The sequence below is a fragment of the Odontomachus brunneus genome, unplaced genomic scaffold (assembly GCF_010583005.1).
Source record: "Odontomachus brunneus isolate Ranch 3 - 2012 unplaced genomic scaffold, Obru_v1 Obru_scaffold_330, whole genome shotgun sequence".
Taxonomy (NCBI): domain Eukaryota; kingdom Metazoa; phylum Arthropoda; class Insecta; order Hymenoptera; family Formicidae; genus Odontomachus; species Odontomachus brunneus.
The window spans coordinates 189,911-190,297 of record NW_022639780.1 but is presented as its reverse complement, the minus strand read 5'-3'; positions in this window follow the sequence as shown (position 1 = coordinate 190,297).

Below are 387 nucleotides of genomic sequence, written 5' to 3'. Positions count from 1 at the left end.
GCTTATTTCTTACTACTACTCTTACTGCCATTGTAGAAGACGCTTAAGCCCTTACACAGTCGATTGTAAGTTGACTAGAAAAAACTGACTGTCAGCGGAAAAACAGTTACACATGTTACTTAAGTAACAATAAATACAATAAATAAAATAAATACTATAAATACTATAAATACAATAAATACAATAAATACAATAAATACAATAAATACGATAAATACAATAAATACAATAAATACAATAAATACAATAAATACAATAAATACAATTGAGAGTGGCTTAGTTTACATTGTGCACTTGATACGCTTACTAAATAGTAACTTTCTATTAGATAATCTTAATATCGATAATATATATAAACAACTGTATATTAAGCTGGTATAATACTCG